This window comes from Pan paniscus, chromosome 2 (assembly GCF_029289425.2).
Source record: "Pan paniscus chromosome 2, NHGRI_mPanPan1-v2.0_pri, whole genome shotgun sequence".
Taxonomy (NCBI): domain Eukaryota; kingdom Metazoa; phylum Chordata; class Mammalia; order Primates; family Hominidae; genus Pan; species Pan paniscus.
In genome coordinates, this window is record NC_085926.1 from 96141543 (window position 1) to 96162843 (window position 21301).

At 36.3% G+C, this 21301-nt stretch overlaps 1 pseudogene; it reads left to right on the forward strand.

The window, feature by feature from the left end:
• The first annotated feature begins 14315 nt into the window (after nucleotides 1–14315).
• LOC100967694 (olfactory receptor 5H1-like) lies at nucleotides 14316–15212 on the forward strand (annotated as a pseudogene).
• The last annotated feature ends 6089 nt before the right edge of the window (nucleotides 15213–21301 follow it).

Here is a 21301-nt window from a genome sequence, read left to right on the forward strand (position 1 = left end):
TAGCTTCTAAGGGACTTAGCAGCTGTGATAGCGTTTTCAGACAATCTGAAAAGCTTCCCTAAATCGGAAAATTAAATGAATATACAGAACTTAATTTGAAGTAGTCACAGAAAAGGAAAGACAAATGGCATAGTAGGAAGAAAAGGGTCTTAATTTTCCTAGAAAAAATAAATGAAGCTACTAAGATTTTAAAAGTCAGTGATGTTACAAGGTTATTTGAATGTGTTCTTGACAACCAGGGACTTTAAATTTTTATCACCAAAGTTCAAAGAATTTTAAGATGACACGACATCATAGTGTCCAGTGATTGGGAAGAAAAACGTGAAAAATGAGGAAGAGTTTGGATATTTTCTGCTTCAAAAAGTCTTTGTTACCTTTCTTTTCACTTCATACTCTTGAAGTATGTAAGTCATCCATCTACCATTCCACTCTGCCCTTTATCTTTTGACACTGAAATTCATTTTACTTTGTCACTGATACCAAGGCCCTTACCCTAAAAATTACTCACATGTTGTTTTGAAAACCTCTAGTTATTTCCTCCATCCTTCTAGCACTCATTTATTCCCCCATTTTGCTGTCAGATTATTTTTTCAATTCCTTCCATTTTTTTTTGTTGGATCGTCATTGCTACCTGATTATATGTATATGTGTTTTAGGTGTCAATATATGTATACATAGGCTTATGCATACATGAGAGGAGAGAAAGGCTTTTGTTGACTTAATGTGGAAGTAAGGCAAAAAGAAACTCTTTTGGTTAAAGTGGAGCAGTAGCATTATTTGGATTATTCCAGTAGAAAGTTCCTACTTAGAGGCTAGTTGATGATTTCAGACTGGTTAAACTAAACTTTTGTTAAGAACATACCATCAGAGTGAACAGGCAACTACAGAATGGGAGAAAGTCTTCACAATCCATTCATCTGACAAGAGGCTAATATCCAGAATCTACAAGGAATTTAAACAAATTTACAAGACAACCCTATCAAAATGTGGGTGAAGGATATGAACAGACACTTCTCAAAAGAAGACATTTATGCGACCCACAAACATATGAAAAAAAGCTCATCATCATTGGGCATTATAGAAATGCAAATCAAAACCACAATGTGATACCATCTCACACCAGTTAGAATGGCAATCATTAAAAAGTCAGGAAACCACAGATGCTGGAGAGGATGTGGAGAAATGGGAACACTTTTATACTGTTGGTGAGAATGTAATTAGTTAACCATTGTGGAAGACAGTGTGGTGATTCCTCAAGGATCTGAAACCAGAAATACCATTTGACCCATCAATCCCATTACTGATTATATACCCAAAGACTTATTTATCATTCTGTTATAAAGACACATGAAGACGTATGTTTATTGCAGCAGTATTCACAATAGAAAACACTTGGAACCAACCCAAAGGCCCATCAAGGATAGACTGGATAAAGAAAATGTGGCACATATACACCATGGAATACTATGCAGCCATAAAAAAGAATAAGTTCGTGTCCTTTGCAGGGACAAGGATGAAGCTGGAAACCATCATTCTCAGCAAACTAACACAGGAACAGAAAACCAAACACCGCGTGCTCTCACTCTGTCAGGGGGTGGAGGGAAGGGGAGGGAGAGCATTAGGACAAACACCTAATGCATGCAGTGCTTAAAACTTAGACGACGGGTTGATGGATGCAGCAAACCACAATGGTACATGTATACTTGTGTAACAACCTGCACGATTTGCACATGTATCCCAGAACTTAAAGTATAAAGAAAAAGAAAAAGTTAATTTTTGTTTTACCAATTACAATGAGTTGGGTTTCTGTGTGCTTATGTAGAAACCCACTTTGCTGGAGCCACCTCAGCCTAATGTTCAATTTTATTATATAATAAATTATTATTCAAATATATTATTTACTATTTTCTCCCTTTTGTTTCACTTCTCAATTATAGGATATTGGTGGGATATTATGGGAATTATGGGATATGGGATATTGACCAACACTCAGACACACAGAGCACTTTCTCACCACCAGAGCTTGTTGTCTTTGTCTCAGCATAAGTTACAATTTCTAGTCTCTTAAAGCAGTGTTTCTTTTATTGGACACTTTGTTTATGCCATTTTAATCTTATGGAGAAAATCTGGTAACTGTGATGGCTATGAATTTGCATTTCAGACTCTTGAGAAAATACAGCATACCAGGAAGGTTACAATGATGACCCTCACGAGGAAAATATCAAGGGACTCGGAATTACTCCACAGCCAAAGTGCCCATGAATGAAATAAAACAAATAAAAAGTTAATGGCTATAGGCCTGGTTTGGTGGCTCACGCCTTTAATCCCAGCACTTTGGGAGACCAAGGTGGGTGGATCACTTGAGGCCAGGAGTTCCAGAACAGCCTGGCCAACATGGTGAAACCTGTTTCTACTAAAAATACAAAAAAATTAGCCAGGGGTGGTGGCAGGCACCTGTGATCCCAGCTACCTGTGAGGTTGAGGCAGATGAATCGCTTGAACCCAGGAGGCCGAGGTTGCAGTGATGGTGCTACTGCACTCCAGCCTGGGCAAGAGAGCGAGACTCTGTCTCAGGAAAAAAAAAAAAAAGATTAATGGTTATAACAACCTGTGAACTTAGTGTCTGAGCCCAAAGGGCAGTTAGTTGAGAAGATTTTTAGATTTTAAGCTCAAAGCATCTTTTGATGATGGAATAAAATGGCAGTTGCAATCTGTTGATTTTTCTGTTTTGTAGTCTGAATGTCTCTGATTACGTTATTGGATATTTTGGTGAGCTTTTTAGCAGCCCACTCAGCTGCATGTATGAAGATTGTCCTCTGAAGTTTATATCAAGTTTTCCACACCAAGCTCACAGGGCTTCATGAAAAAGGCAATTTATAGGTAGATAATAAAACTCAAAGATAACAGACAGAAGTTGAATTTAATAGCGGATGCACTATAATTTTCTACTGAAATATATTTTGGGGTATTAATTTGGCAGATCATCAGCTTCCCAGTGTAGCTTTTGTTTTGTAACTAGGTTAATGAGTTGAAGGTGGATCCCACTGATGAATAGGACAAGTATTTTCTATGCTGAACTCAACATGAATTGACCAGTATGTTTTACAAATCATACTTCTAATCTTGCCTTATAGTCAGAGATTTGTTCCTCCCGTTTTGTTTATAAGATTACGTATCAGACCAGTGAATTTTTAAAGAAATACTTGGGGAATGGATTCTAGAGGATTATTTGTTATTTTCCCACCTGTTTTATTCCTTTTCTGGAAGATTGAGGGGTTGGATCTTTGCTATCTATCTTAGGTGCCTCACGTTTGGCTTCAGCTATAGGATTAACCAGTTTAGACTATCATGTTACTAAATAGATAAAGATCAGGGAGTCCTGGTTTATATGATCCTGGAAGAATTCTAAATTCCACAGAAAACTTCTGGCACTTTTGCTTGGGACAGGGATATTTTTCTCTATTGCTCTGAGCTCCGATTTTGACCAAGGTGTAAAGGTGGTTAAAGAAGGCAGGCCTGATTGATCTGAGGAACTGAGGTTTTAAGGCATTTATCTAGTTTCCTTTATTTTAATGGGTGAAAATGTAACTGAGCAAAATGCTTAGTAGACTCAGAGTTAAAAGGTGGAGTATGATAGAGTGAAATATAGTTGAAACCACCTTTGCAAAAATAATGACAGAAAAATCTCACATAGGAATATTATGACAGTGAATCTGAAATAAGAAAATAAGGCAGTGCTTCTAATCTCCAAGCTGTCCTTCTTCATTCCTGAATGCAGGTCCAACTACCTCTGGGAGTAATTTATAGTTCGACTTTGAAACAAAGATGATAACAGTCTCTCCTCAAAGTAAAATTCCTCCTAGCTTGGGGATCCAACCACCTTTATAAAACTCACAGATTATTCCGAGATTAGAAATTATGGCTCCTGACCATGCAACCAGAGGACACAGATTTCTAACCTTCCTAATTGCTCCTACAGATAATAGTCGTATTGTGAAATCTAAGATTGGTGTTCAAGGTATTTTGTAGATCCTGAATTCTAAATCAGCTGGCACCATCCAGAATGGTAAAAGGACTCCTCTAGTTTTGAGACCCCCAACACAGGATTCACAAAAAGACAGTTTCAACCTCTGTGATTTTATCCCCAACCCAACCAATCAGCTTTCCTCATTCCTTAGACCCCTGACCAACAAACTGTGTTTAGAAAACCCTACCCTCTGAATTTTTGGAAAGGGTGATTTGAGTAATAATGAAACTGGAATCTCCCATTTGGCCAGCTCTATATGGATTAAACTCTCTATTGCAATTCTTCTGTCTTGCTAATGGGCTTTATCTAGGTGTCAGCAAAAAGATCCTATTGGGTGGTTCCATAGAGACAGGGAGCAGTTTGAGTTAAGTCAGTTAATGATCTATACCTAGACTTTCTGGAAATTATATATAAACTAATTGGATAGAATGATAGAATGCCATTATGAAGTTATAGCGACAGAACCAACTGGGTGGCAATGCATTGCAAGATTGTCTTTGCTTTTCTTTTTTCCTCTCCCAGACATTTGCCTATTAACATTTCTCATCAGATTTCACCTCACCTGGAAGTTAGATATATGTCTGGAGTTTCAGCTGCAGTTTGAATGAGGAGGACAATTTTACAAATTTACTTGGGGTTGGCTTCTGAAGGGAACCTAGATCTTTGGCCTTATTAAAATCATGTTTTGACCAGTTCTGATGAGACTATACTAATCACAGCATTCAGAGCATCCTATTTTATGTAAAAACTGAAGTTTGCATATAATGTCTGAAGTGTTATGTGTTGTGGATAATAGTAGCATAAAGTGTAATTTCAATTGTTAAAACCCAAACTGGGTATGGTGACTTAATTATGTTTCTAAGCTCTGCAATACCCTGTAGGATAATCTGTATTTCTTATACACATCTAAATCCATGATGCCCAGTTGAAGATCTTCACTTTGTCCTCTACTTCTTTCTTTCCTGGTGAAAATGGAGATATAATATTGGTCAACACTTGTTGTGGGAAGTCAGGACCCCAAAAAGAGGGACCAGCTGAAGCCATGACAGAAGAACGTGGATTGTGAAGATTTTATGGACATTTATTAGTTCCCCAAATTAATACTTTTGTAATTTCTTATGCCTGTCTTTACTGCAATCTCTAAACATAAGTTGTGAAGATTTCATGGACACTTATCACTTCCCCAATCAATACCCTTGTGATTTCCTATGCCTGTCTTTACTTTAATCTCTTAATCCTGTCAGCCGAGGAGGATGTATGTCACCTCAGGACCATGTGATAATTGCATTAACTGCACAAATTGTACAGCATGTGTGCTTGAGCAATATGAAATCTGAGCACCTTGAAAAAAGAACAGGATAACAGCAATTGTTCAGGGAATAAGAGAGATAACCTTAAATTCTGACTGCTGGTGAGCCGGGCAGAATAGAGCCGTATTTCTCTTCTTTCAAAAGCAAATGGGAGAAATATCGCTGAATTCTTTTTCTCAGCATAGAACTTCCCTGAGAAAGAGAATGCACACCTGGGGGTGGGTCTCTACACTGGTCCCCCTGGGGGCGTGGTCATCTCTTATGGTCCAGTCTGCAGAGATGAAATAAACTCCAGTCTCCCATAGTGTTCCCAGGCTTATTAGGAAGAGGAAATTCCCACGTAATAAATTTTGGTCAGACCAGTTTATCTCAAAACCCTGTCCCTGATAAGATGTTATCAATGACAATGGTGCCTGAAGCTTCATTAGCAATTTTAATTTCGCCTCGGTCCTGTGGTCCTGTGATCTCACCCTTCCTCCACTTGCCTTGTGATTTTCTATTACCCTGTTAAGCACTTGATATCTGTCACTTACACCTATTCACACACTCCCTCCCCTTTTGAAAATCTCTAATAAAAACTTGCTGGTTTTTGCTGCTTGTGGGGCATCACGGATCCTACCAACGTGTGATGTTGCCCAGCTTTAAAATTTCTCTCTTTTGTACTCTGTCCCTTTCTTTCTCAAGCCAGCTGACGCTTAGGAAAAATAGAAAAGAACCTACGTGATTATCGGGGCAGGTCCCCTGATAAACACTTGTGTTGAAAGCAAATTTTTATAAACAATATTTTTCTGAGATTGGAAATGAAGCCTCCAAAATGCATCAGTGTGCAAAGATGTGCTGCCTGTGTTATTATCAGATCCGTTCTATTATGTATTTTTCTCTGCTTTAGAAAGCCTAATACTTTTAAAGGATCTCTGTAATTTCTTACTATATTAGTAAGAGGAAAATTATTTTATCATATCCATTATTATTTTTAAAGAAATCTTAAAATGCTATTTAATATACAATAATTTTGTATTTGGTTTACAGCATGCCAAGATTGTTGGGAACAAAAAGAGTGAAGAATCTTGATATCTCATTATTATGTCTAAAATCTTGAAAACCAAAACACCTATTAAAATAAATTTTAAAATGATAATTTATTATCTTTTTAACCTGTCTATAACGATGTTATAAGTTCTGGCTAATTAGAACGTTAAAAATTTTAAAGCTGGGTTTAAATCTTCAGTTCACTCTGATTGTTACTTAAGAAACTTTTCTGATGGTTGTTATGTAGTTTCATTCTGTATAATCACAGTCTGCAATGAAAACTTTTATGATCCGTCAATTAAATATTTTTTCCTCTATACTTTCACCACTTCTCTCAATAATTTCATTGATTATTTCTTATATATGGTGTATAAATTATAAATAATTAAATCCATAGAAATATCCATTTTTCATATTCATTTTAGATACACATGGTAATACTAGCAATAGTTATAGTATATCTATGCATATATCTCAGAAAATATGCAGAAAATGTACTCCCCTAAACTTATTAGCATTTAAGATTTTAAAAGCACCCTGAAACAACTTGAATTTTAGAGTTGTTCATTATTTTGTAATTTGAGATTGCAGGGAAGGATTGCATGAGATTGTCTATTAAAAATTTACAAGTAGAATTACTGTCCTTTATTTATTACAATGTTTGTATTAGGATCCAGTCTTTGTCTTAGTTGATTCTGCTAAAAATAATCAAAGAAAAAAACTGACAGAGAAGAAAGTGTTCTCAAAATCAGCAACATTTCTTGAGAAATTTAGTTTTAATCACTGTAATAGCAAAGATAAAGCAACATTTAAATATGGAGTAAACTTTCAGAAAATGCTGATATATTCATGAACAGTGGAAAACTTATGGGGGAAAATTATACTCAAAGTCTCTTTATCATACACAAATTGCATAGGAAAATGAACTTTGAAATTTTTTTTAAAGAAAATGAAAAGACTCTCAGAGCTCTCTGTGGCATTCATGAACACCAGAGTTAATGCACAGGTTCAACACAAGCTTCTGAGCCCGTCCCTCTATTTTGCCTTAGTGCATCTCTGATACTTCCTCTCTCCCTGTTTTGTGGCTTGTCTTTTTACACCTACCCACCAATGACTTCATTATTCTCTGCCTATTTTTCTTCCTCATTCTTGTACTTCACCCACCCACACAAATTTCCCTTTCCCCTTTTCCTGTCCTTTATCTCCTCTCGACATCATCTTCTCCTGTTCTCTCAATTGTCTATCTTTACTTTTGAGAACTCTTCTTAAATATTCCACAGGTGGAAAAATATTAAATTACTCTGTGACCAGTAGACACATGCCAACTGTTTTCTACATGTCTTAGAGGACTCTATCACATTCCTTCACTGCTGCTTGTCTGCCATTCACTTCTTGTTTGCAGACCATTATTCTATTACATATGGGAAACGGTTCTCACTAAAGCCACTAAAAATCACTTAATTTAATTTAATTTTTGTTTTGTTATGCTTTTTGAGATGGAATCTTGCTCTGTTGCCCAGGCTGGAGTGCAGTGGCATGATCTCAGTTCATCGCAACCTCTGCCTCCTGGGTTCAAGAGATTCTCCTTCCCCAGCCTCCCAAGTAGCTGGGATCACAGCTGCCCACCACCATGCCTGGCTAATTTTTCTTTTTTTTTTTTTTTTTAATATTTTTAGTAGCGATGAGATTTCACCATGTTGGCCAGGCTGGTCTTGAACTCCTGACCACAGGTGATCTGCCCACCTCAGCCTCCCAGGGTGCTGGAATTACAGTAGTAAGCCACTGTGCCTGGAAAAAAAAAAAATCACACAAAAAATCACTTAATTTCTATATGCAGTGATTTCCCTTCACTCCTTGTCCTACTAGAGCATTTAGTTTGTCATTTTCCCCTGTACTTCACTGCGTCACACTTCACATCTTCCCTCTCTCTTTATGTCCACAACACTCAGCTTTTTAGTTCCCTCCCACTTCTTCCCTTCAACACTCTGCTCAGTATCCTTTTCTCTTCTCTCCCTGGTCTCTCTTTTGAAAATCCCAGGGCTTTGGGTTGCAACAGGAAGTAAGTTATTGAATTGATATTTACCATAGAAATCACAGTGAAGTTGGAGAAGTCAGCTGGACAGTATGGCAGCAATAGGAGGAAGCAAAACAGCCAGTCAGCAGCCAAAATCTTATTCTGATAGCAGCTTCATGAGGGTGGTTGTTTCTGCTTCTGTGCTTCCAGTGACACAGCTTACATTTTCAATGGCATTGTTCTAGATGCAGGATGCACATGATAGGATCTTGATATTTTTGCTTCAACTGACTTTGCACTATTTTTTTCTTTATTCGTGTACATTTGTCTCCATCTATCTCCAAATCTCGGATGGGTTTGGTTGGAAAATCTAGGTGAAATTCTTTGTCTGCCACAGTCATGTAGTAGAAAAGTGTTTCCGATTTTATCCATCTCATGAATGACATTCATCCCTTTCATAACCTTTTAACATAACTTTCTCAAGTTGTTTTTTCATTTTTTACAAACAAAATCAATATTTTTTCAGATATGAAAGTTACATATGCAGGTTTGCTACATGTGCATATTGCAAGCCGGTAGTGACCATAGTACCCAATAGATAGTTTTTCAACCCATTACTCCACCCTCCTCTCACCACGCTGTTAGTCCGCAGTGCCTATTATTCCCATATTTATTTCCATTTGTGCTCAATGTTTATCTCTAAGTTATAAGTGAGAACATGCGTCATTTGGTTTTCTATTCCTGAATTAGGATTAAACCTGTTTAGGATTATGGCCTCTAGCTGCATCCATGCTGTTGCAAAGGACATGATTTTATTTTCTTTACAGCTGCATACTATTTTATGGTGTGTATTTACCCCATTTTTTAATCCAATTAACCATTGGTGAATGGCAAGTTTCATTCCATGTCTTGCTATTTTGAATAGCATGGCAATGAATATATGAGTGCATGTATCTTTATAAATAAAACAGCATGTTCCTGGTACAAAAACAGACACATAGACCAATGGAAAAGAGTAGAAAATTCAGAAATTAATCCATACAGTTACAACCATCTGATCTTCAACAAGCAATAGAGAAAGGATCCCCTATTCAATAAATGGTCCTGGGACAACTGGCTAGACATATGCAGAAGTAAAAAGTGGATCCTTACCTTTCACCATATAAAAAAATTAACTTGAGATAAATTAATATTTAAATGTAAGACCTCAAATTATAAAAATCATACAAGAAAGCCTAAAAAATATTCTTCTTGACATTAGATTTGGTAAATATTTTTTGGCTATGTTCCCAAAAGCAACTGCGATAAAAACAAAAACTGAAAAATGGGTCCTAATTAAACTAAAGAGCTTCTGGACAACAAAAGGAACTATCAACAGAGTATACAAACAACCAAGAGAATGGCAGAAATTATTCACAAACCACGCATCTAACAATTTGCTAATATTTGTAATCTATCTATAAGGAACTTAAATCCACAAGAAAGAAACAGATAAACCCATTAATAATAGGGCAAGGAACATGAACAGATGTTTCTTGAAAGAAGAGACACAAATGGTCAACAAACAATGAAAAAATGCTCATCATCGGTAGTCATCAGAGAAATGCAAATCAAAACCAGAATGAGATACCATCTCACACTAGTCAGAATGGCTTTTTTAAAAGTAAAAAACCAACAGATGCCAGAAAGGCTGTGGAGAAAAGAGAGTGTTTATACACTGTTGGTGGGAAGGTGTATTAATTAGCTCAGCCACTGTGATTAGCAGTCTATAGATTTCTCAAAGAAGTTAAAAAAGAGCTACTGTTTAACCCAGCAATCCAATTACTGCATATATACCAAAAGATAATTAGATCATTATACCACCAAGCGTTTTTGTTTGTGCTCTGTTTCTCTTTCTTCCTGTTCTCTAGAATAGGTAAAACATCCATAACTATGGCTTCTGACTTGCAAATTATTTTTTCTATTGCTCTAGTAGAATTATATTACTAATACTAAACAGCTCACCTACATGTTCAAAGCATGCTCACACTACACACTTGTCAATGCATCTGAGTCCTCAGTCTGTATTCTGGATGACAAACTACCCACTCACGAAGTGACTCCTTTTTTCCTTCACTGAAATTACTTTCCAATCAAATATGTGACTAAGTCCCAGTGGTGCTACATTCTGAATGCTTCAGCATCTATTTCTGAATTCTTCTCATTATTGCCAACATTATATTACACAGGGATGAGGCAATTTAATTTAATTTTGTGTCATGTCAATATCTATCTCTGTATATTAAGCTGCTTAGTCCAGTCTTCAGAAGAGTTTTCAGTGACTCCTTTATTATCTATGTAGTATTTTCCCACTTCTTTGTCTCTTTCTAGAAAAATCCTATGAAAACAGATAATTGATTTACATGTCTACCAAGCAAATATGCCCTTTGCATACCAACTAGCTTACCATCCATGATCTAAGTTATATTTTTTCTCTAAGTAGTCCTTTTATAGCCAAAAAATTTACATGGACTATTTAAATATGAAATATGAATATTTCAAATAAGTATATTACGTTTTATTTCCTAATGGATGCTCATTAATGTTACTCTATATGTACTCCAAAGAAAAATCTGAACATGTTACCACCATTTTCAAAATCCTTCAATAGTTTTTTTCTGTAAATTGAACTACACTCCAAGGTTCATTTAAAGCTTTCCCATACTGGCCTCACTGAACACATCTGACCCTTCTCTGCTTCTCTGTTTGCATACCAGTCACATTTATCATTTATTGTTTCTCCATGACCAAGTATCTCTGATAATCTAGGTCCTCCCATGATGAAGTCCTGTTGGATGCAAAGGTCCACAGTCATCACTTTGTTAGAAATAAAGGCTCCTGAATGACTCACACCAGAACTACTAAAACAGAGTCTGCATTTTTGACAACATCACTAGGAAAGTCATAGGCATTATAGTTTGAGCAGCACAGATATAGGACACCTTACAGTGCGGTGTCTGTGTTTTTTGATTTGCTCTCCTGTTGAACTATGCCTAATAAAGTTTCCCATGAGATTTTAGCTTACAACAGGAGAACGAGGTTTATGTCTAAAATTTGAGCTGTAATTTGCATGGGGAAGACAACCGTATTTGGGTTTGGCTCCTGAAGGGAATCAGAGACTTTGGCCTTGTTAAAATTATGTTTTGATTACTTCGGAGGAGACCATCCTAATCAAAACACTAAGAGTAGATTTCATATGTGAACTAAAACTTGCACAAACATGCCAGAAGTGCCACCTGTGGTGGTAAATAGTGGCATAAGTACTATGTCAATTGTTAAAACTGGAAGTGTCTACATTGAAATGATGGTTATGATTCCAGAATTTGTACTGCCATTTGAGACAACCTGCACTTCTCATACATGACCAAATCCACCGTGCTCACTAGAATAGCATCGATTTGTCCTACAGGGAGTCCTCTGGCACTCCTATGAGAATTTTGGTTTTTCTGCTCCTTCATCTTCTGGCGAAAGTACAGAGTTGTACAACTGAATGATTCTATGTTCAATTCAAATTTATATTAACAACATTTTCCTGAGAATGGGAAAAGAAACATCCAGAAAGAATGAATATACAATGAATTACTACCTGTGTTGTTGGCATTCCTGTGTTGTTATATTTTATTTCTGTTTTAGAAAGCCTAATGTTTTCTATTTTTAATTTTTTTTTTTTTTACAGAGTCTCGCTCTGTCACCCAGGCTGCAGTGTAATGGTGCTATCTTGGCTCACTGCAACCTCTGGCTCCCAGGTTCAAAAGATTCTCCTGCCTCAGCCTCCTGAGTAGCTGGGATTATCAGGCGCACACCACCACACCCGGCTAATTTTGTATTTTTAGTAGAGACGGGGTTTCACCATGTTGACCAGGCTGGTCTTGAACTCCTGACCTCTGGTGATCTACCTGCCTTGGCCTCCCAAAGTGCTGGGATTAGAGGCGTGAGCCACTGCAGCTGGCCAGAGAGCCTAATAGTTTTAAAGGATCTCCACAATTTCTTTCAAAATATGGGTAAGGAAGAAATAATTTCTATAATTTTCATTATGCTTCATAGAAATGTTAAAAGTGTTATTTATTTCATTATAATTTTACATTGGGTACGCAATCTGTCTAAATAACCAGGTTGAAATTAGACAACAAATATTGGGTTATCTTTATATTTTAGTTTCATGACTATAATATGGATAGGGTAAATAGCTATAAGACTAAATTGTTATTTTAATGATATTTTAGTATTTTGTTAACGTTATAATGATTTTATAAGATAACTTCTGGTGAACGAGTACATTAAATAATTAGAACTGGGTTTAAGGATTCAGATCATAATGATTCTTAGAATTATTTCTAAATTTTCTGATACAAATACCATTCTTTTACTTAATTACATTCTCTGATTAAAACTTTTAAGGTGAGTCACTTACATATTAACCCTTGTAAACTTATACCCATTTTGACAATAATTTGACAGCTCACGCTGTAAATGTTTTTACTGTGGATGAAAGATGCGTTAGGTGGAGTCCTAGTATTTCTGCCTTGGCTGACTTTGCAAAGAAAATCTGCCTTTGTTCCTATACTATTTTCTCCCTCTTTCTCTATATTCCAAATGTAGCATCAGTGTGTTTCATTGGCCATCCTAGATCATGTCTCTTCACTCTAGAAGCAAGAAGAATGGGAAAATGAGTTTCTAGTTCTTCGGCTTTTAGAACAGTAGATAACCTCTGACAGCCGCCAAGACTTGGGTGGCAAAAAAGAGGATCAGATTTTGGCCATCTTATAAAGGATGCATATCCACTTTGTTACCTCTTTTAATATAATTTCCTTAAGTCTATTTTCTTGTCATTCTTTTTTTTACTTGTCTACTCTCCAATGGATACATCATTTTTAACTATGTCTTTGACTACCACAATGATTCCAAGTAATTATTTCTATGAAGCTATAGTAGGTTCACATTACTGATTGGATGTCACCTAATTGGTCACATGATGCTCACTCCAAAACTTGCCAGCACAACTGAGTTCCCATCCTCAATATTTAATGACCACCTACCCAGTCACCAAGTGACTCTTCCCTCCTTCATTAACCACTTTTTTTCTCACCAAATATGTCACAGAATACTAGGGACTCTACATTCTGAATTCTTTTGAATCTATTTCTTTGACTTACCATCTCCTCCAATGACATCACATGGACTAGACCCTTAATATGCTTTTGAATCGCTTTGAGGGTATTTTCAAAATGCAGATCCCTAGACTCTGTTTCTGAAATAATTTCCACATTAAAACCTTGCAATCTGTATTTTTCATAGAAAAAAACACTCCTAGATGATTCTCATGTGTAATCTGATTTGGGATCACCTTGACCTTAGTAACAAGTTTTTGGTTAATATCCATGAGTCAGTTTCCCCTTCCTGTAGCACATTTTCTACACTATCAATCACTAAATTAAAAAATATGTTATGATGCCATTTCCCATCTTAAAACATTTGGTGCATGCTTATTATGTGAAGAGTGAAGTTTAAGATTTTTCACATGGCATTCATTTTATTTATTTTTAATCCAAAACCTTCAAAATCCTTTTCCATTAACATTGCATCCATGTACCAGACACAGGATATTTCTGCCACATTCCATAGTGAACACACAAATTTAGTACATGTAGAGAATCCATCTTTTTAATCTAAATCTGTTAATTCCTGAAAAATTGTCAAACTAAAATTTATCATTTTTTATTTCTTTAATGCCTCAAATGTATATTCATCAACTATAGCACTGATAAATAAACTTAGGAAATCTCTGATAATTGTACAGTTTATTTCAACACCTCTTCTTCCATTTCAACTCATAATACCACTGCAAATTTTCTTTTACATTTATTGCATTTTATTTTAGAGGACATGCAGTGATGACATGGAAGAGGAAAATGCAACATTACTGACAGAATTTGTTCTCACAGGATTTTTATGTCAACAAGGATTTTCATGGGAAATACCCCTGTTCCTGGCATTCTTGGTAATAGATCTCATCACCATCATGGGGAATCTTGGTCTGATTTTTCTCATCTGGAAAGACCCTCACCTTCATATTTCAATGTACTTATTCTTTGGGAGTTTAGCTTTTGTGGATACTTGGTTATCATCCACAGTGACTCCGAAGATGCTGATCAACTTCTTAGCTAAGAGTAAGATGATATCTCTCTCTGAATGCATGGTACAATTTTTTTTCCCTTGCAATCAGTGTAACCACAGAATGTTTTATCTTGGCATCAATGGCATATGATCGCTATGCAGACATATGCAAACCTTTACTTTATCCAGTCATTATGACCAATGAACTATGCATCCGGCTATTTGTCTTGTCATTTCTAGGTGGCCTTTTTCATGCTTTAATCCATGAAGGTTTTTTATTCAGACTAACCTTCTGTAACTCCAACATGATACAACATTTTTACTGTGACATTATCCCATTGTTAAAGATTTCATGTACTGATTCTTGTATTAATTTTCTAATGTTTTTTATTTTCTCAGGTTCAATTCAAGTTTTAACCATTGGGATTGTTTTTGTATCTTATATGTTTGTTCTCTTTACAATCTTAAAAAAGAAGTCTAACAAAGGCATAAGGGAAGCCTTTTCCACCTGTGGAGCCCATTACGTACCTCTCTCTTTATGTTATGGCCCCCTTCTCTTCATGTATGTGGGCCCTGCAGCTCCACAAGCAGATAATCAAGATATGATGGAGTATCTATTTTACCCTATCATTGTGCCTTTGTTAAACCATATTACTACAGCCTGAGAAATAAGCAATAATAGGTTCACTCACAAAAATGTTAAAATAAAATATTTGCATTGCATACTTATCTCTCTTCTCTATTCAATAAAATAGTTACAAAATTATGCTAGTTTGAGGTACCTAAGTTTTTGCCAACTTTCAAATTTTTTTGTAATTATAACTGTCCTAGCACTATAATGACTTAACATGTTAGAACCTAATTAACTAATTAAAATATTCCTATATGTTATGCAAAAGCATTCAAGAAATTTTAATCATGTCATAATGACAGCAGAAAGCAAATAAAAATATTTTATAGATTGTATGTTAATCAATATGTCTTTATCAATGTATTAAACGCTAAAATTATCTAGTTCATCTGACAAGGACTTGAGTGTGATGCTTTTGATACTATTACAACTATATTGCCTGAGACGCCCATCACATTTAACTCATAGTGGAGGCAAATTTGTGTTTGTGTGAAGAGAGGTAAATCCCAATAATTCTGCTAGTCCTCAAAAAGACTTTCATTTCACTTTTGGGAAAGGGTGAATTCCACTTCTTGTATGAAATCAACTCACATTTCAAGTAAAGAAATAAACTGAAATTGAAACACAATTAGAAATAAAATGAGAAAGGTGTTAACAGGTGTAAGAGAATGCTGTTAACTCATTGTGCTTATATGAGCAGGAAAAGAAAAGCTGCCCCTAACTTTCTATATTTGCTTCTAACTTCCTTTCTAGCATGTTTATGTTTTAGACAATCTGAAACTCTTCCCTAATTCAGAAAATTAAAAGGTTAAATAGAAGAACTAATATGAAGTAGGCATAGAGAAGAAAAGATAAGTGGCGTAATGGGAAGAAAATGGTCTTAATCTTCCTAGAAAAAAAATGAAGCTGCTAAGATTTTTTAAAGAAAAAGTCATAATACAAAGTTACTGGAATGTGTTCTTGACAACCCGGGGCTTTAAATTCACATCACCAAAGTTCAAATAATGTTAAGATGATATGACATCACAGTGCCCAGTGAGTAGAGGGAAAAAGATGAACATGAGAAAGAGTTTGGATATTTTCTGCCTCAAAAAGTCTTTGATTGTTAGCCTTCTTCACACTTCATACTCTTGAATATATGAGTTATTCATCGACCATTCCACTCTGTCAAAAGATGAAGATGTTTAGACGCCAAAATTCCTTTCACATTCTTACTGATACCACTGAGGCCCTTACTCTAACAACTATTCACATATTGTTTTGGAAACCTCTAGTTACTTATTTCCTCCATCCTCTAGCACTCACTTGCTTCCCCAACATTGCTGTCAGATTGTTTTTTGCAAACAAAACTCTAATGAGTTATATCTCTTTTCAGTGCCTCTTGTTGGATTGTTGTTGATACCTGATTATATGCATGTATGTTTCAGGTATCAATATCTATGCACATGTTTATTTTTTATGTGTATGTAGAGTCATGTAATATATATACATAGATACATATATAGTTAAAATATGAATGTAGTGGCACTAGAATTTAGTGGTTATTTGAGGAGATGGTGATGTATTTTGCAACACGAGACTGCATGTGGTTTGGGGCTTTTTGAAGGGGCAAGATAGGAGATGAAGGTTCTTTTTTTTAATTATACTTTAAGTTCTAGGGTACATGTGCACAACGTGCAGGTTTGTTACACATGTATACATGTGCCATGTTGGTGTGCTGCACCCATTAACTCGTCATTTACATCAGGTATATCTCCTAATGCTATCCCTCCCCCCTCCTCCCACCCCACAACAGGCCCCGGTGTGTGATATTCCCCTTCCTGTGTCCAAGTGTTCTCATTGTTCAATTCCCACCTATGAGTGAGAACATGCGAGATGAAGGCTTTTATAAGGTGAATGCAGAAGGAATGCAAAAAGAAATATTTTATTGGTTAAAGTGGAGCAGTAGCATTATTTCACTCCAGTGAAAAGTCCCTAGTTAGGGGTGAGTTGGCATTTTCTGGTTGTTTAAATTTAACTTTTGTTTTACCTTTTACACTGAATTGCATTTCTGTTTGCTTAGACAGGAACCCACTTTGCTGGAGCCACTTCATCCTAAGGAACTTTTACTTAATGATATTAACTATTTTTTCCCTTTTGGTCAGCCTCCCTCTCAGTTATGAATTATTGACAGAAACTCAAGCACACAGGCCGCTTTTTCTGGTTTGTCTCTGTCTCAGCATAGAACTCATAAGTTATAATTTCTAGTCTCTTAAGGCAGCTTCTTTTTCAGTTATTTTTATTTATTTATTTATTTATTTTTAAATATTTTATTTATTTTCTTTTTTTGCCGTTCTAATCACAGTGAGAAAACCTGGCATACTTTGATGGCTATAAGACTACTGAGAAAATACAGCATACCAGGAAGATTACAGTGATGACTATCACAAGGAAAACAACAAGGTACTGGTATATACTCGATAGCCAAAGTGCCAGTGAACAAAACCAACAGAAATAAACCAAATAAAAAGAAAAGGTTAATGGTTATAACAATCTGTGAATTTAGTATTGAGCCCAGAGAGCAGTTAGTTGAGAAGATTTTTAGATTTAAGCTCAAAGCAACTTTAGATGATGAAATAAAATGGTAGTTGCAATCTAATGATTTTTCTGGTTAGTAATCTGAATGTCTCTGTTTATGTCAGGGATGTCCAATGTCTTAGCTTCCATGGGCCATATTGGAAGAAGAATAATTGTCTTGGGCCACACATAAAATACATTAACACTAATGATAGCTAAAAAATGATGAGCTAAAAAAATCACAAAAAAATTCATAATATTTTAAGAAAGTTTATTAATTTGTGTTGGGCCACATTCAAAGCCATCTTTGGCTGCATGCAGCCTGTGGGCCACATGTTGGACAAGCTTGGTTTATGTCATCGGATGTTTTGGTGAACTTCCTTAGCAGCCCACACAGCAGCATGCATGAAGATTGCCCTCTGAAGTTTATATCAAGTTGCCCAGCCCTAGCTTGTAGGGCTTCAGGAATAGGGCAGTTTATAGGTAGATAATAAAACCTCAAAGACAATGGACAGAACAAGAACTTAATAATGGGTGCATTAGAGTTACCTACTGAAACATAAATTTTCCCTCTATAGTCACACCCATTTCTTTCAAATATAGTTATAGTAAGATTAATTTGTTTACAAAACAAGTCTACTCTCATTAAACTTCAACTGAGTATTTACATAAGTGCAGTAGGAATAGGATTGATCATCTCTTTTTAAGTTTACCTTGTTAGAACTTTTAATAAATAATCTCGGATTCAACTTTAAAAGCCTGTCCAGGCTATGAAATCATACCAAGAACATAAAATCAGTGTTTACCTGCAATATCCATAGAATTAGCTAAATTCTCCTCTACTCAAAATAGGTACTAAAAATATTTTTCAGTTTCCTGAGCCTTCCAGAAAGTGACCTTCCTCTCAAACAATAAGGCTGGAAAACTTGTGAGCAGATATCAGGTCGGTTTTTCTGAAGGTACTTGCTGCTATTTGATTGGATGGACCACTCCATCCATGTTGAAATATGAATCTGAATGTTGGAGGTAGGACAAAATGGGATGTGTATGAGTCATGGGTATGGATCCCCCATGATAATGTGCGAGTTCTAACTTTCTTAGTTCCTATGATGGCTGATTGTTAAAAAGTGCCTGACACCTTTGCTTCCTCTCTTGCCCCCTCTCTTGTCAAGTGATCGCTGCACATGCCAACTCCATTTCACCTGCCTCCATGAGTGAAGCAGGCTGAAGCCCTCACCAGAAGCAGATGTTAGTGCAATGTTTCTTTTATAGCCTGCAGTATTTTAAGCCAAATAAGCTTCTTTTATATATGAATTACCTAGCTTCAAGTATTCCTTTGAGGCAACACTGAATGGACTAAGGCAAGGCATAATTAGCTTCATAAAGTCAATTCCTTAATAAAGACAGTTCCTTAAACTGTCTAGTCATATCTAATTCTACACACATTCTCCAATATGACATTCCAGTCAAAGTTGTGGTCACACAACCAATGTTTCCAAATGTGTTATCTTACAAGAAGAACAAATTCTTATTAAACTTTCACAAATACCTATATTGTCATCAAAAGTAGAATACTCAGTTTCTGAATTCCGGATAGATCAGCTAGGGAGAGATAGGTAAATGTTTTAATTCTGTTTACAAAGGGTATACTTGACCAAATTTCTGATAAAGATTCTTTAAATCTGGTACGATGTTGTGATTCTAATGTTACCAGAAATCTTTACTTCTCAGAGCCTTTTCCATGTGCTTGTTCAGATTTTGATCATAGCTACTTACCTAAACATTCATGATACCATCAGCCTTATATATCAAAGGCACAGTGCTTAGAATTCATATTTAAATGTCATTATTTGCCAAAACAAACAAACAAAAAGAGTGTTGATAGACACAGTCAGGACAAGATAGCCAAGATAACCACACTTACAAAGGTAAGGTTTGTGACAGAGACTGAATCAGTGCTTTCACCACTATTTAGTGATTTAGTCAAACTTCTCTTTGGGGACCAGAAAGAGAGACATCCTACAAATGGAGATTCCTTTAAATTTCTCTTATAATGGGATCTCAAAATATCTAACATAAAATAGGCTTTGTGCCAGAGAGGCGAAATATTTTGGGTATTAATTGGTCAGATTATCAAATCAGGTTTATTTTATAACAAGATTAATGGTTCAGGGTGAATCCCATTAATAAATAGGGTAAGTACTTTCTATTTCTGAACTCAACATGGATTGACCGGAATGTTTTACAAATAGTACTTCTAATCTTGCCTTACAAAACTGGTTCTTCTTTCTGTGTTTACAAGACTGAATGACAGACCAGTGAATTATTGAGGAAATATTATGGGATGGGTTCTAGAAGATTATTTGTTATTTTCTCAGCTTTTGGTGTGTTTTCCTGGAAGATTGAAGGGTGGATCTTTTTTTTTTTTCTCTGAGACAGAGTCTCACTCAGTCGCTCAGGCTGGAGTGCAGTGGCGTGATCTCAGCTCACTGCAAGCTCTGCCTCCCGGGCTCACGCCATTCTCCTGCCTCAGCCTCCCAAGTAGCTGGGACTACAGGCGCCCGCCACCATGCCCGGCTAATTTTTTTGTATTTTTAGTAGAGACGGGGTTTCATTGTGTTAGCCAGGATGGTCTCGATCTCCTGACATCGTGATCCGCCTGCCTCGGCCTCCCAAAGTGCTGGGATTACAGGCGTCAGCCACCACGCCTGGCCGAGGGCTGGATCTTTATTATCTATTTTAGTTACCTAACATTTGGCTTCAGCTGCAGGCTTCACCAGGTTCCAGAATCATTTGAATAAATTGGTGAAATTCAGAGAGTCCTGGATCATATGATCCAAGAAGGATTCTAAGTTCTACAGGAAATTTCTGGGGCTTTTATTTGGGACAGGGACATTTTTCATTATTGCATGGAGCTCAGACATTGACCAAGGTGTAAAGGTGGTTAAAGAAGGCAGACCTGGTTGATCTGAGGAATTGACTTAATGGGGCATTTGTCTAGTTTCCTTTTATTCTCAGGGGTGAAAAGGTAACTGAGCAAAAGGCTTAGTACATTTGGAGTTAACGGGTAGAAGATAATAAAGAGAAATATAGATGAAATTGCCTTTGCAAAAATTTATACAGAAAAATCTCACATGGGAAAATCATGACAGTGAATCTGACATAGGATAATTAGACAGTGCTTCTAATATCCAAGCTTTCTTTCTTCATTCATGGGTGTAGGCCAAACTAACTTTGGGAGCAATTTAGTTTAAGTTTGACTTTGAAACGAAGAGCATAACAGTCCTTACTAAAAACAAACCCCCTCCTTCCTTGGGGACCAGACCACATTGGAAAAACTAACAAATTATCACAAGATTAGAAACTGTAGCTGAAGAGCCATGCAGCCAGAAGCCACAGGATTCCTAATCTGCCCGGTTACTCCTATGGATATCATTACTATTGTCAAATCCGAGTTTGGTGTTCAAGATATATCTTTAGACCCTGTATTCTGATGAACTAGCAGGCACCACTTTGACTTGTAGACCGGCTCGTCTGGACTCACCTCAAGAGGAGAGCTTTGACTCCCTATAACTTCATCC